This window comes from Rhinolophus sinicus, chromosome 17 (assembly GCF_057876585.1).
Source record: "Rhinolophus sinicus isolate RSI-liver-muscle chromosome 17, RSI-T2T, whole genome shotgun sequence".
NCBI lineage: Eukaryota > Metazoa > Chordata > Mammalia > Chiroptera > Rhinolophidae > Rhinolophus > Rhinolophus sinicus.
Genome location: NC_142517.1, coordinates 107,878,092 through 107,894,817, shown reverse-complemented (window position 1 = coordinate 107,894,817; position 16,726 = coordinate 107,878,092). Strand labels below are relative to the sequence as shown.

The window sequence follows — 16,726 nt, the reverse complement described above, 5'->3', positions numbered from 1 at the left end:
CTGGCCCTGGCCCTCCCACCCACTCCTCACCCCTGCTGGCCAGATCTGCTCCTCTTGTCTTTCCTGTCATGCTCGGTTCACCTCCAGCCTTCCATTCTGCTAGGACCAGTCACTTTGAAGTCATCCTTGGCTCCTCTCTTTTTCTTCCACCCTGTATTTTTGTCCACCAGTAACTCGTATTGGCTCTATTTGACAGTATATCTGGAAACTGACCGTCCCTCAGCACCTGCATGGTGCCCAAGCCATCTTCACCTCTCACCTAAGTCACAGCCTCCTTACTGATCCCCCTGCTTCCTCCCCTGCACCCCATACTGGATTCTCACACAATATGCAGGGGAGCCATTAAAAACACAAGTCACATTATGTCACTCCTCTGCCCAAAACCCTACAGTGGCTCTGTGATGGTGAGTTTTACGTGTCGCCTTGGCTGGGCTGTAGCACCCTAATCGAGGTGCTGCTGGGAAGGTATTTTGTAGGAGACTTAACATCTCCCACCCGTTGACCTTGAGTAAAGGGATGATCCTCCAGAGTGGGGGAGGGAAGCTCACCCAATCAGTCGGAAGGTCTTAGGAGCAAAACTGAGCTTTCCCTGAGGAAGCAGTTCTGCCTCAAGACGGCAGCATCGGCTCCTGATGGACAGATTCCCGCCTGCTGACCTGCCCTGCAGATTCTGGACTGGCCAGCCTCCACGGTCACATAAGCCGATATATAAATCTCTTTATATGTGTGTATGTGTGTGTGTATTTGTGTGTGTGTATGCACTTATGTGTATACGTGTGTATGTATGTATCTGCTCCCTCTTCCCTGCCTGACCTCAGCTTCTACTGCCTTCCCCCTGCTCACTCCAGAGGCCTCTTCGCTGTTCCCAGGACAGGCGGATGTAAGGCTCCTTGAGGGCAAGAGCCTCTGTCTGCTTGGTTCACTGATGTACCCCAAGTACCTAAATGGTGCCCGGTACATGGTAGGTGCTCAGTAAATGCTTGTTGCATAAGTCAAATAAAACTAATTCAACTTATTAATTTCATGACTTCCCATACCAGCACCCTTCCCTGTTGCATCCATCTCCTGTCTTCATCACAGCTCACAAAATTACACGGAGTGGAAGAAAAACACAAGCTTCCACATCTGCTTCACCCATCGATGTACTCCACAGTCACTGCATACATACCTTGGGTAAGCGTGACAACCACTGCTCAGCCAGAGCCAAGTGTCATCATAAACAGGATGACAATTTTATTATTAATTCATCCTCACAAGACGTGAATAACTCCCCTCAAAATGACTTTTTTTTTCCTTCCAAAGATTTATGGCCTAACTGGAATGAAATACCTAAAACTGAAGTATAATACTTAATGTGATGTTATGTTATAAATGCCAGTTCACCAAACAATTCTGCAAATGTTACAATTATAATCTAATCTATATCATTCAGCCTTATATTACTTACATTTTTATATGCATTTGTTGGTTCTATAAAATTTAATGTTTTTCCTAAAGTTAATTAGCTACTATAATATACTTTCTTAGTTCATATGGTTTATCTATTTCCCATCCAAAGCAGTGTTATACATAAAGTTAATAGCTTCCCAAGCCAACATTAATATTGCAGCTTTGTACTCTTGCATATACAAGAAATATAATTTATACTTCAACTAAGTGGTGGAATGTCAAGGTAGAAAGCACATAAGAAGAGCTTCACTCCATGAAGCATATGGCAGGTTCACCTGTGCTGGAAAGTAAATGTGCAGAAATTGACATTACATCCAAATGGTGAGTTGCTTTGTTTATGTCACTGATGTTGTTATGCTGACTGATTGGTGGTCACCATATGGTGGCTGGTAATGCACAAACCTGGGGGTGGGGCAAACAGCACACACAGAACACAACTAGACACAGAAGGAGAGGACACAGAAGAGAACATCTGTTTCAACTGTGGCGTTCTACAGACCACAGAAATGTGTACAATAAGTCCTTCTCCAGAACTCTTTGGCAGTAAATGGATACTTTTCTACAGTGATCTATAGCTTCTGGGCTGTTCTGCCTAAAGGCAGGTGGATGGAGTAATTGACCCATTCGTTTGTTCGTTCGTTCATTCGTTTATTCATTCATTTATTCATATATTCTTTCCTTATACTCAACTATTAATACTATCGCATGTGTCAAACACTATGTTTGCTCCTTGGAGAATAGACAATTATAACAAGGTCCTTGTTCTCAGAGCTTTACAGTTTGGTAGAGGAGACATTAGTAAACAGACAATCAGTGATCAGTGCTTGCTGCAATAAAGATACTCCCCAGATGCTGTGGGGACACAGAGAAAGTGGACACCCATTTTGCATGGGACGGTAGAAAGGCAGACGGGAAGACTGTGTGGTCATTCTTTTCTGACTTAGTAAGTCTACGATTTATTTCTATTTTAAGAAATGTAGTTTCATTATTTTCAGATGTATATAGCTGAAATTTATAAAGAGCAATGAAACAATATATGCATAGCTAAGATTTATGGAGATAAATTATATATATGTATGTATAAGATATATGAGGAATAATAAAACAAGTTCATGAAAATTATAACTCACAACTCTAATAATTGAAAAAAGTACACTGTGCATCTCTTGGAGTTACTGCCTGGCTTTATGTAACCCCAAACAATGCATGCTTAATTGTAATCACTAAAGAACAATAACTCAAGTTCCTATCAGCTTGATGACTGTGCCAGAATCCCCCACCATGTCTTCCCTCCCTTACCCCTGGAGAACAGTGTTGTGGCTCCTCAGAAAGCTAAACACAGAATTACCATGTGATCCAGCCATTCGCTCCTAGGTGTACACCCAAAGGAATTGAAAGCAGAGACTCAGACACCAGTACGCCCATGGGCACAGCAGCCTTATTCAAAACAGCCACAATCCAAGTGTCCGTAATCGGACGAGTAGACACATGAAATGTTCCTGCTGATGGATGTGCCCTCCAAGTTCCCTAAATGGGGCCCAAGAAGAGGAAGTGTCTACTGTTTCAGGGGTGCTGTTTCCTGATGCTCCTCAGATGCTGCTCCCTGGCAAGATTGCAGAGTTGTGAGAGGGGACGATGAAAACAGCTTCCTCCCAACTCTGCATCACATTGCGTCACCTGGACCCAAGACAATACTACTCACAGAAATAAACTCTTCAGTTCCTCCCCTTTCTGCATCCCCAAAGGACCTCTCAAAAGTCAAACCCAAACAGAAATAAGCAAAGATGCAAACCAAATCCAGGAACTAACCTTAATCCACGAAAAAGGCCTTTCTGTTCATAAACATCCAATAATAGGCAGGAACCCTCAAAGAGCTCGCTTAACACACATGCTAAGTCATCTCCATGCACAGCAGTGGTCACCTCACAATCGCTCCAGGAACCATCAGCGAGGAGACATTTGCATCATCTATGTTCAAGCTCAGATGTCACATCACCAGTGTCTCTCTAGTATCTCACCTTGTTTTATTGTCTTCACGGTATTTTTCTGCACCCTGCCTCTTTGTGAGCTATTGCATTGTCTCTCTTCACCTCGAGAATGTAAACAGCATTGGTGCAGGGACCCTCCCTGTTATATTCCTAGAATATAAACAGGGGCTGACACATAATATACAGTATTCAATAAGTGAATAAACTTACTATTTTTTGGAGTATTTGCCATGTACTAGGCTCTGTTCTTAATACTGCACATGAAATAATTAATTCAATGCCTCAAATGATCCCATGAAGTAGGGAGTATTATTCACATTTTATAGTTGAGGAAACTGGGGCACAGAGAGTTTACCTAACAAACTCAAGGTCACGCAGCTAGTAAGTAATTGTTCTGGTAATCTATTGCTGTATAACAAAGCACCCCAAAATGCAGTGGCTTTAAACAACACTGTACTCTTATTTCTTATGGTTCTCTGGGTTCACAGGTCTCAGCTGAGTGGTTCTTGCTTAAATTCTCTCATGCAATTACTATGAGTTCCAGTCTGAAGGCTTAACTGGGCTGGGCCTCCAGGGTGACTTCTTCCCTCACATGTCTGACACCACATCTGGGAAGACGAACATGGAACAGCTGGAAGCTAGAGCCTGCCTGAGCATCTCTGTCTCTCTCCACAAAGCCTTTCTATGCAGGCAGCTCGGGCTTCCTCACAGCACGGTGGTCCTTATATCAGGGCTAGCTTCCCCCAGAGTGCACGTTTTAAGAGACTAAGGCAAAAACATTAAAATGTCTTATGCCCTAGCCCCAGAAATAGTGTCACTTGTGCCCATTCTATTTGTTTCACAGGGCCAGCCCAGATTCGGTGTTTGGTAGTAGAAAATGGTGTGAATACCAGGCAGTATGGTTACTGGAGGGTCGTTTTTGAAGACTCACCACCACAAGAGTGGAGCTGGTATTTGAACCCAGGCAGCCTGGCTCCTGAAACTACACTCTTAGCCACTATACCATGGGGGTGTCTGTGTTGGGAATAAATGAATAAATTCACTACTTATATTTTGCCATGTATAATGTGCACACACCCACATTTTTGGCCCAAACTTTCAAGGGGAAAAAAAATCTTTCATTTAAATTTTTTAATTCAAATTTGTATTTGTTTACATTTAGGTACTTGTGTTTTGTATTATAAAGGAATTTTAGCTTTTTTTTTTTTTAACATATTATGGCACAAGAAATTTTATGTAACAAATAATTACAAAACACAAGAACAGACACAAGGTACAAGACATTTTATGTACCGGTAACAAATTTACAATATTTACATATCATAGAAGGCCAAGAACTCTTCGTCATCGTTACAAGTTCTTTCCAAGTTCAACAAAACTGATTATCGTATTCCAGAGTATTATTTTACGTACAGATATCGTTATTGATTTTCTACAGTTACACTTTTAATTCATAAGCATAAATAAAAGAATTAAAAACATGTATATAGACACAGAATTAGTACTACCCATGTATAATGTGAATCCTTATTTTCCCCTCACAAATTTGGGCAAAAAAGTACACGTGATACACAGCAAAATACGGTAATCTGTATAACTAGAGGGGACTATTCTGATGATTTGGGGCTCCAAAAATGAATTAAAGACAAAGAGGAATTAAATTCCATCTCTAAGGACAGAAAATTATTTGCAGTTTTAACTGGCAATCATTTCTCTGCTTCTAAACACCTTAGCTTCAAAAGTTAAGGGACACTATTGGGTGTGTGAGGGTAGGAGGTGGCTGGTTCAGGGCACAAGGCTCAAGGAGAAGCAGGGGAAGGTTCTGAAGCACTTCTGTGGACAAAGTCTTATGAAATCATATTTTAAATGAAGAAAGGACATAGTAAGTAGGAATGGGTATTTCCAATGGGAACTAGCCATACCCCAAAGGGATTACCATCCAGCTTGAAATGTGTCAGCTTGTAGACAAGTTGTACACAAACACCATGCTTTTATGCCTTATTGCAGCCCTGGTAGAGAAGTGAAAAATCATCACCACTTACTGAGTGCTTGCTTAAAGGGCCTTTCATCTACCACCTCCTTCAATCCTCACATCACCCTTACAAGGCAGATCTGACCATGACAACAACTACGGGAAGTTTTGGAGACTGCATCACATTGCTAGTAAATGGCTGAGCAGTATGCCAGTATGACTCTCCAATGCCTGTTCTTCTAGTCGCTGAGTCATGCCTTGTGCACAACCCTGCACCATGCACCTCGTCACACTGGACCATTGGCATTCATTTCTGGGACAGCTCCCTGACTGCTGAGAGCCTCCGGCCCTCCTCCACCCTGCCCAGGGATGTGGTCTGCCAGTCATCGCGGTCTCTGTGCCCAGCCCAGCACCTGGTCTCTTGTAGGTACTTTAAACATAGTTTTAATCAATTAATAAGTTATAATTTCTTCAAAGAAGGTCAGGTGTAACCCAGGTCTTTCAGAAAGTCTGTGTCTAGCAGTCAGATCCCTATCAATTCATTTCTGGGAGCATTAAACAGCAATAGAATCACCAGCGGATTCCCTGTGCCCTTCTTGTCACCTGGGCTATGGAACAGCTCATCTCTGACTGACTGGTCTCTACCTCCTTCTACATTTTGGGAACCACTATTTTATTATATGCAGTGCTCAGGGATGTCCTAGGGGTGAGGTGGTGAAAGAGAGGCGATATTTAGTGGTAGCGCTTGTACAGCTTTCATTCCAACTCCCCACTTCTCTGTGTGTGTTCCATTTATTTTTGGATGTTTATATTGGTTTTCCAGAGATTTGCCATATTGACTCTCATTACCTAACAAATAATATAGCTGAAGAAAACACTTCTATTCTCCCAAGTTCCTAGCCTAAGAAATTCAAGAGCATCTAAAAGCGCTATTACCACTGTTGACAAAGCTGCTAAATTATTAGGTGCAACTCTGTATGCTGAAAGTAGTGATTACATTTTTCATAGGATCAAGGAACAGTAATCCAGACATATAAAACTTCCGAGTGCAAGGAACATGGAATAGCGACTACCCACAGGAAAACCCTCCTAATTCTAAGCAGAACAATGTGAAAAAAAGGAGAAATCTTAGAATTAGGGATCCCCTAAATGCTTCTCTGTCCTCCAGCTTAAAGCAACCAACAAATGAGATATCTATCTCCCCCCTTCTCTCTCTCTCTCTCTCTCTGTCTCTCTCTCTCTGTCTCTCTGTCTCTCTCTCTCTCTCTCTCTCTCTCTCTCTCTCTCTCTCTCTCTCTCTCTTACTGTTAATACCTGATAGATTTTAAGGAAGCTGCAAATTTATGGAACAATTCAACTCTGCCCATAATTTCACATCATAAATTGCACTCTTTAAGTGGGCAAGAAATGTGAAGGTAAAAATCAGTCTTTTTAATAATGCATTCTTAAAAAATCCTCTCTGGGTGTTTTACTTCTGTTAAATGCCTTTTCAATTTATGTTGCTTAGTAATAGAGAGATTTTAGATGTGTTATCTTTGTGTTCTATTATTATAGAGATGTTTCAAGAAAGAATAACTTTTTTGGTCATTAATGTATTATTAAAGAGACTTTCAGAAAAGAGAAATACCCAATAAAGATTTCATTTTCATGTTTTCTCATTTTCTTTTCTACTTATTAAGCCCTTTCTAAGGCATCTGCCTGAGTACCGCCCTAAAAATACAAGCAGTATAAATAAGCACATTTATAAAACATCAGGTTTTTAATCAACAAAAACATATTTGAGTTCCATGTGAAAGAGCAAAGAAAAACAGAACAAAACAAGCAACAGAGGCCCCAGTGGGAAAATGTCACCTACTTGTTTATTTATTTAGGATTTATATTATCCCTAATTCTCAGAAAGATTTAAGGCAGCAAGGAAAATGTTTCATTCTTCCAGTATCTTATTAACCAAAACTTAATGGGAACAGCTTAAGTGTCATAAGAATCACAAAGTCTCTGAATTATACTCTATTAATTATACTCTATTAACAAAATAAACAAAAAACAGCTATATTGCTCCTATCCTATTCTACTGACATCAAGCCTGGGTATGCAGACATTCTCTGGTAATTATATTCCTCTTTACTAAGGAAACAGATGTAAATAATATTAACACAAGCATTGAGTTAAATTACTATTCTGGCAGCTGAAATAACCCAGCCTCATCCCACAATGCATAGGTACATTAACACACACAAAAAACCCATAGTTAAGATGGGATTTAAGTCCCTATATAATTCTAAATCCTACATGTAGTTTAAAGCCAGGAAATATGTATTTAATGCCAAAATTCCATTCCCCTATCTCTCCTGCTGTGGTTATGCCAAGCAAATAATAGTTACAGTGATTTTAGAATCCCTTGCTATACCCTTAGGTATAATTAAGTGACTTAAATATTGAGTTCCTGTCTAAATTCACTATTTGTTTTCTCAAATTATATACCTAGCACTGTCTTACTAGAACACCACCATATGTTTCAGTTTTCACACAAACCTATGCCTCATCACTGATGAATTCCTTTTCATGAAGCCATTGGAAGGTTATTGTGAAGATATAAATCCCAATCATATTTTAAATCTCTTTCTTTAAACTAAATGTGAATGTGATTTAAATTTAATCACACTTGTGCTGGCTTTGGCAGCATGTGTTCTAAATTTCATCAGGCTTCTGGAACATGGATTCAGTATGATGACTTTAGCACACATTAGTAACAAAGTTACCCCAAGGAATGGTGCAGGAGTGCTTTCACATAATTGTTTACCAGGGAAATTTGGAAATATCAAGGTATGTGCTAAACAGCTCTGTGAAATTAAACATAGGACATAGGAACTAGTTCCCAAGTTTTAGAGTAGCATAGATGTAAAGTGGGTCATAACATCTTTTTCTCTTTGCATGAGGCAATAAATATTTTCATCTTAAACACTCTAAGATCTTTAATAAGTTAAATAAATGTAAATAAGCCTTTATTTCAAATTATCAATACTTAAAACTACATACAGCTTTGTGTATTATGTATTGACACACATAACTGCTACCGATTTGCTTGTCTAAGTACTCCTTACCAGTTTATAAACTCCCTGAGGACAGAAACTATGCCTGGTCTTTTTGCCCTCACCCTCACCCTCCCGGGCCCAACCTAACGCTTAGTACACAGTAGGTGCTCAATAAGTGTTGAGTGAATATTTATTTACTAAATAAATGCATAATAGTGCATTCGTATCACCTACTCAGAAATTTTATGCTAGTCTTTTCATACCATTTGCAAGCATGATAATATTTGGCAAAATACAAGTTCTTTAGACCTCAGTTTCCCCACTTATGAAATAGGCATAGCAATAAGTATCCCACCAATCTCACTGAATGGGATGTGAATGAATAAAATGATACAATATATTTGAAGGTACCATACATTATTATATAGATCCAGGATCTATAGAATAACTAGTATATTTAATTCCAGCTGAATAGAAAAAATAGGTAGCCATCAAAATGATAGTACATGGGGCCGGCCCGGTGGCTCAGGTGGTTGAAGCTCCATACTCCTAACTCGAAGGCTGCCAGTTCGATTCCCACATGGGCCAGTGGGCTCTCAACCACAAGGTTGCCGGTTTGATTCCTAGAGTCCCTCAAGGGATGGTGGGCTGTGTCCCCTGCAATTAGCAATGGCAACTGGATCTGGAGCTGAGCTGTGCCCTCCACAACTAAGACTGAAAGGACAACAACTTGAAGATGAACGGCACCCTCCACAACTAAGATTGAAAGGACAACAACTTGACTTGCAAGAAAGTTCTGGAAGTACACACTGTTCCCCAATAAAAAGTCCTGTTCCCCTTCCCCAATAAAATCTTTAAAAAAAAAAAAAAAAAAAAGTAATTGCGGTTTAAAAAAAAAAAGTAAAAGCATCTATTAAAAAAAACTGATAATACGTGCATTACCTGGGGAACCCAAAGATCTATATATGATAATTTGTGCTTTTTTTCTTCTGCATGAACTAGCTAAATAAGGAAAAATTTGCCACAAGCTGAAAAGCTTAAATGGCACTGATTCTATTCATTGTTATAATTATCCTCCCATTTCTGGCAAAAGTCTGTGACTTTCTGACCCCTCCACATTATTTACTTCAGCGTTAAAAGACCTGAATAAATATCAAATTTTAAATTGCTCAAATGTTTGCTGATTTTTCCCAAGCCCGGTTTATGCTGAAAATAATAACTGAAACCTTCAATAATTGGCTTTCCAATTTCTGTACCTTAAATTTCTTTTGGAAAAAAAAGGGATATAAATAATAAATAAATACCTTGTAATTTCAATAATGATTTGTAACAATGGGACCCCATACATAGATTACCTCATTTTAAAAACTGTTTTGTAAATTATGCCCAGCTTTAAATCTAAGAACAAAATCATTTCCATAGATCTCTGTGTAACAATTGCTATCTCTGTCTGATAATAACAGCAAGTGCATAGCACATTCAGAAGTGATATTTAGTTTCAACTTGGGGGACCTATTTGAAACAACAATTCATACATACCTATTGGAGGGGAGTTCACAGAGGTTCTAGACTTCTAGCTTCCTCCAGTTTGCATAATTGTTATAAACAAAGGTTCCGCTAGTCCTACTCAGTGGGCCACGCCATTTGTAGCCCAAGTCAAACTCTGAATAGAGTTGCTTTCACAATCTATTATTTTGCTACTAGTGGCTATTTTTCTTTTTTTTTAAAAAAAGTGTCAAATTATCAATACTGTGGGATTCTAAAATGAACAAGTTATGGATGAAAAGACCAAAGAATAGAAGAAATATTGGTCATATGCTAAGTAAATATGCCATGAATTTATAGTGAAACCATTAATGGAATGGTGATCTTTGTGCCAGAGGTGCCTGTGGAACCAGAAGGCAAGCCCGTGGGGCTTCATCTCACTTCCCCCTCAGACCCTGGGGGCAGCCCCCAAGCTCACATCGGCTTCGTGTTCATCTGTGTGTGTCCAGCACCCAGCAAAGTGCCTGGTGGGCTCTTCCTAACGGTGTCTTGCCTGTGTAGCAGTGAACTACCTCACACTGGCTGTGTTCTTGCTGACAATGACCCACTCTCCCCAGGCTCCTTCAGGGATCTCAGAAATCTCTCACTGTCTCCTGCACACGGTGCACAAAGCTTTGCCCCTCTGGGCATGTGCACCCAGCAGGAGGACCACTGCAAGAAAGGGATCCAGGTGTTTGTATGTCAGTACTAGGCATTTCATTTCATATCACAGGGCTGGGTATGTTAATTGAGTTATTGGTTCTCATCCTTAAATCAGTTAGGGTGACTTTTGCCTCAATCCAATCCTATCATCCCTCCAAGCTGCTCAGGAGAAGACCCGCCCCCCTTTTCCAAAAGATTATATATACCTTAGCTGTCAGGTCATACTTCCCTCCTCCCCGCCCACCACACATATAGACTAGATGTTTTATGCAGATACCCCTTGGCTTACAGTCCCAAACTTCCACAGGAAACCAAGAAACCCTCCACACCGACATGGATTACAAAATATTTAACAGTTTTTTACCCTCAAACTCTCTGATTTAATCTCTAGCCATACATTTTTGAGAACATACTCAGCAAAATTAATCAGTAAAATCTAAGACTACATGAGGTCACCAAGAGTTGGCGGCCAGAAAAATACAGCTGAGTCAAAAGGCTTGATTCCAGTCACGGCTCCAATAACCATGAAGAAGTATCAGCTTCCCCATTTGCAAAGCAGAAGTGCAACTAAGCAGCATGGGGCACCTTCGTCTTCAACACATCTTTACATGAATAAAACTTAACCTCAGACATTCTCTAAAACAGCATTGTCCAAAGCAAGGTTTCTGTGATGACAGAAATACTCATATTACAACTATCCTGTATGGTAACCACTACCCACAGGTAGCTACCGAGCACTTGAAATGTGGCTAGTGTAACTAAGGAACTGAATTTTAATTTAACTTGAATTAATCTACATTTAAATACCCGTTGTAGAAAGCGTATTATATAGGACATAAGAAATCATTAGGAAAATTTTAAAGTACTATAATTTAAGAACAAATCTAAATTTTCAATCTGCGCCCTGTACTTCCATACCAGAAAGTCCAATACAATTGGCTAGAAAGTTTGGTTGTGATAAGTAGCATTCATCTTTCTCAAAGCATACAGATGCTAAAATCAGATTTCCCCATTCCCCCACTGATGAGATAGAGTTTAATAAAAAGAATCTGTGGTGAAAGACACCTTGCTGGGACATATCTCCACTCTGGAAGAAATGAAAGGGAGGCGGGTGAGCGGTGAGTGGCAGGATATTTCTCTCTAGCTACAGGAACTCAAATTTGAGGGCTACGCTGAGACCCTGCCCAATGGAGGCATCGCTGTGATGTCTTAATAAAAGTGGTATTGAATTGTCCAGTGGGCACTCTATCCTTGGTTTACTGACTGCAGAAGCAGGAAAACAGACTGGATGCACTGGCTTTAGGAAAGCTTTTACCTGACCACCCCGAATGAGGCTACACCAGAACCCAGAGCTGTCTGGAGCAGCTGCCAAGCAGGGGTCCAGAGCCTGGTGCATTGGCCTCCTGGCTGGTGACACTCACTGCATTCACGACTGTGGAGACATCCCTGTAGGTGGAAGACTCCATGTTTTTTCATCTCTTTTGTTACGTCTTCGTCCACTCCACCATCTTCTCTCTCCCGATACCACATTAGCTTCCGAATTGGTCTCCCTGCTTCTATTCTGGACTCCCTACAACTCATCCTCCACACAGCAGCCAGAGAGAGCTTTTAAAATCAGGTACAGTAGTTCCCTGCTTATCCATGGTTATGCTTTCCATGGTCTGTGTTATCCACAGTCAGCCGTGGTCTGAAAATATTAAATGAAAATTCCAGAAATGAACAATTCATGAGTTTTAAATTGCATGCGATTCTGAGTAGTGTCATGAAATCTCACTCCATTCCACCCAGGATATGAGTCATCCCTTTGTCCAGTGTAACTGCACTGTGCATACAGTACAGTAAGATATTTTGAGAAATACCACATTCACAGAACTTTTATTGCAGTATATTGTTATAATTGCTCTATTTTGTTGTTAGCTATTGTTAATCTCTTACTGTGCCTAACTTATAAATTAAACTATCATAGGTATGCATAGGAGAAAACGTAGCATGTGCTGGGTTCGGTACTATCCGCGGTTTCAGTCATCCACTGGGGGCCTTGGATCCTGTCCCTCGCGGATAAGGGGGGGCTGCTGTAAACTCATTCTTCTGCTTAAGATTCTCCAGTGGATGCCTGCTCAGAGTAACATTCAAACTCCTCACTACAGCCTGCGGGGCTTTGCTCACCTCTTTACCTTCTCCCACTGTCCCCCTTGCTCCTTCTGTGCCAGACACACTGACCTCCTGGTTGTTCTTCAGACAAATGAAGCTTCTGTGCACCTCAGGACTATTGCAGTTGCCAGTCTCACTGCCCAAAATGCTCCTCCCCAGACTTTCACATGGTGAGTGACTCATCATTCCGGCCCTAGCTTAAATGTCACATCCTCAGAATGGCCTTCCCTGATGATCACATCTAAACCAGCACCACGACCACTCTCTATCCACCACTATGGTGTGTGTGTGTGAGTGTGTGTGTGTGTATGACAACTTCCTTGAGGTATATTTCACATATTATAAAACTCACCCATTTCACGTGCACAATTTAATGATTTTTAGTAAGTATGCCATGTCGTACAACCATCACTATAAGTCAGTTTGAAAACATTTCCATCCTTTCAAATAAACTCCTCTGACCATTTACTGTTAATCGCCATACCTGTGTGTCCCCTGCCCTAGGCAACCACTAATCTACTTCCCATCTCTACAGATTTTCCTTTTCTGAACATCTCATGTAAATGGAATTATACAATATTCCACCACTTTGTTTTATTGTATTTTTAATATATTTTTATTGTGGTAAAATATACACAACATAATGCTTACCATTGTAACCATGTTTAAGTGCACAGTTCAGTGGCATTAAGCTTACTCTTACTGTCGCACACCACCATCCATCTCTAGAGCTTTATCATCTTCCCAACTGAAACTGTCCCCATTAAACAACCACTCCCTGTGTCCCCCTTCCAGCCCCTGGCACCACCATTCTACTTTCTGTCTCTATGATTTGACAACTCTAGGAACTTCATATAAGTGGAATCCTACAACATTTGTTGTTTTGTGACTGACGTTTTTCACTGAGCAGAATGTCTTCATTCATGTTGTAGCATGTGTTAGAATTTCCTTATTTTTTAGGGCTGAATAATGTTCTTTGTATGTCTATCCTACATTTTGTTTATCCATTCATCTGTGGACAGATACTTGGTTACTTCCATCTTTTACCTGTTGTGAATAATGTCGCTATGAGCATGGAGATATATATATATATATATATATATATATATATATATATATATATATTCAAGTCACCACTTTCCCTTCTTGTGGGTACATACCCAGAAGTGGAATTTGGCAATTCTATGTTTAATTTCTTAAGACAGTGCCACCCTGTTTTTGAGTTGTATCATTTTACATTCCCACAAGCAATGTACAAGGGTTCCAATTTCTCCACATCTTTGTCAACACTTGTTATTATTATCATTATTATTTATAATAGCTGTCCTAATGTCTATGAAGTAATAGCTATTGCATCTTATGATGCATTTATCAGCACTTGCCTGTCTCCCCCAACTAGCTGTATGAGGTCAGGAGCTTGGCTGCACTGTGTGTTGCGTTAACCCCAATAATATCCAGCACTCAACACACATTTGTTGAATGAATGAAAGATCTCAGGGCTACCAGCTTCAGCTCTACCAGTTCTTCTCCCTTTTAGCTCCCCACAGGGTCTACAGGAACTCAGGAGCTCCCTCTGCTACTCTGAAAAGCCACAGGACCATGAATACTTTTTTTTTTTTTACAAGCAAATTAGTGATATTCCATGTGAAATACAAAGAAATAAAGATGTTGTCACACTGAGACCTTGAGAGCACCAGGCCTTTTGTGAACTTTCTACTGTGGCTGTAATTAAAACCAAGAGAAAGTGCTGGGCTCCTCTGGAAGTTCTCAGGAGCTACTTATATGCAAACATAAAAGACGCAGCCCCTTGAAACAGAATAAACTCAATTGGCTAAGAGTTAAAACTATAAAGTTTTTAACTAGAAAAGCAAATTGTGCAGTCCTTTCTTCTTCATTAATGATTTCTAAAAACTTTTTGTTCAAAAAAGCCTGGCATTTGTTTCTCAATTTCATAAACATTGTTTCAGGAAGCCTGAACCACACATAAATATGTTACAGAGACTGCATGTTGTCTGCTTGTTTTCCCTTCTTTCCACAGTGATAGAAGACCTGAATTTCTCAGCCTCCTTGCTGCTAGAAACAGCCATGTAACTAAGAACCAGTCAATGAAATGTAAGGAGCAAGTTGCATGTAATTCTGCACAATGGCCATAAAGGGCGGACATATGCCCTTTTTCTCTTCCTTTCAGTTGGCTGGAACATGAACATGATGGCTGGAATTTGAGCAGTAATTCTGGACAATGAGCTGGCATGCTAAGGGTGGCAAAGCAGGAAGAGAGAAAGACATTGGGTGCCTAAGGATTTTGAGGCTGCCACACCATGCCTGGATTGCCTGCTTCCAGATTCCTTTATATGAGAGAACCAAACTTCTATTTGAGCTATTGTTATTTTGGGTCTCTGTTACTGGGAGCTGACTTTGCCCTAACTCACACAGAATCGCTCCAGTAAGATTACAGGAGAACCCAAGCACAGAAATAAGGTCTTCCTAGATACTCGTGACAATATAGATTGTTCAGTAAAAGTCTGAGTTGTTTTGAGCTGATGCCAAGCCCAGCTTGGCCATTGTGGTGAGGGCGTGGCAGTGATCTGCCATATTGTCTGTGGGGCAGAAAGAAGGGCAACTCAATTCCAGCAATAATGAGGATAATGAAAATTCAAACAGCAATGGCTACCATTTACTGAGCCCAAGGGCTTCACATGTATTGTGTCGTTTTATCTTCACAACAGTCCTAAGGTTTAAAGAAAATAAATCCTGAGTGACAGAATGAGAATTTGAATCGAGAGACGTGTGACTGCTGAGCCCACATGACTTACCTTTACATTGCATCCAGATGGAGCATCCATTACACTTCCCCTGCCCCCACACTTAAGAATGAGGTATCTAGGACTCTCCAGGAGCACACCACTTCTTTACCAAGGAAAACCTTCCCTGGACACCCCCGCCCCCAATCAAAGTTTGATGTCACACCAACAATTCCCCAGAATACCCAGAACAAGTGGCCAGCTATGAATTTCTCCTTGTTAGGCACATGGTGCCTCCAGTTGTTAATTTTCTTGGATCATTTTTACCTTATAGATATTTGATTATAATTGGAACATGAAATATAACATGAAAACCAGGTTACTTTTATGTTTGTTTCAAAGCCTTATTTCACATTTATGCTAATATCAATATTTCAAAGCTATTTTCTATGGCTCATTCTCTCCTGGCCCCATGTGCTGCAATAACATAATGAAATCTATACCAGTTCATCAAATAGTTGATATTTTATGGTAAGGCATCCATGCATATAAGGGCCAAGGTTTATGTTACGGAGGGGACCCCTCATATCTGCCTGTCAAATGACCTTCTTGGTGGGAATGCTTCATGGCAAAACAGATTTCACTTTACATGAAGCTGGACTCACCAAATGTTTGATTAAATCATGTTATATAATTGGTCTGGGCCTCAGCTTCCCTATCTATAAAATGGGTATAATAATAGTTACTTTCTTGGTGATTTTGAGGATTCAGTGAGATTATGCTTGTTCATTACTTGGCACAGTGTCTGGCATACAGTAAATGCTCAACAAGAGGTAGCTATTTTTAAAAATCATAATGTGTAGGTGGCACAATCCGACTGAATGAAGCTCTCAGTGAACCAGCGTTTTCAATTACCAAACAACTTCCCCCAAAACGAAAGACTGAAGAAGCAAAAAGACACTGCCACACTGACTGGAAAGATGACTTGATCTAGCTGACCCTAAATCCAGACCTTTTTTAAGCTGGCTGTCTCTAAATCTGACCTCTTATCTTGACTCAGCATAATCTATGCCATATTAGCCCTTGTGTGATAGTTAGCCCCTCTCCTTCAGTTATTCTTATTCTTAAATTGTCTTGAGCTGTGCTTTCGAGTCAGGACATTGAGATTTCCACACCCCTCCTCCCCTTTTTTTGTAATTGGTGTAA

At 40.3% G+C, this 16,726-nt stretch overlaps 1 protein-coding gene across 1 annotated transcript in view; it reads right to left on the bottom strand.

The window, feature by feature from the left end:
- Positions 1-16,726, bottom strand: part of PCOLCE2 (procollagen C-endopeptidase enhancer 2) — a 72,711-nt gene that overhangs the window by 54,050 nt on the left and 1,935 nt on the right. The window lies entirely within an intron of this gene.